Source organism: Etheostoma spectabile, chromosome 15 (assembly GCF_008692095.1).
Source record: "Etheostoma spectabile isolate EspeVRDwgs_2016 chromosome 15, UIUC_Espe_1.0, whole genome shotgun sequence".
NCBI classification, from domain to species: Eukaryota; Metazoa; Chordata; class Actinopteri; order Perciformes; family Percidae; genus Etheostoma; species Etheostoma spectabile.
Genome location: NC_045747.1, coordinates 31,749,524 through 31,749,769, shown reverse-complemented (window position 1 = coordinate 31,749,769; position 246 = coordinate 31,749,524). Strand labels below are relative to the sequence as shown.

General features: G+C 44.3%; 1 long non-coding RNA gene across 1 annotated transcript in view; it reads left to right on the top strand.

The window, feature by feature from the left end:
* Nucleotides 1–246, top strand: part of LOC116703005 (uncharacterized) — a 27,006-nt gene that overhangs the window by 26,317 nt on the left and 443 nt on the right. The gene's annotated exons all lie outside the window — the stretch shown is intronic.

Sequence of the window (246 nt, the reverse complement as noted above, 5' to 3'; positions counted from 1 at the left end):
AGCCAGAATGTACAGAATATGACTTTAAATCAGATTTGTTGTTGTCATGACAGCGCACGTGCATAGACCAGACACTGGGAAGGGACTTTTAGAAACGCTTTCCAATTCGAAAAATGGAGAAAGAGCCCGAGTCAGAGCAGTCTGAGCCCCCCCCATCAGTTAAGAGAAGATGTGGGTACAAGGAAGACTGGGAAGACTCATTTGTTTAAACTGTTCCTGTGGTGTTGAGCAACTACAATTCCTGTT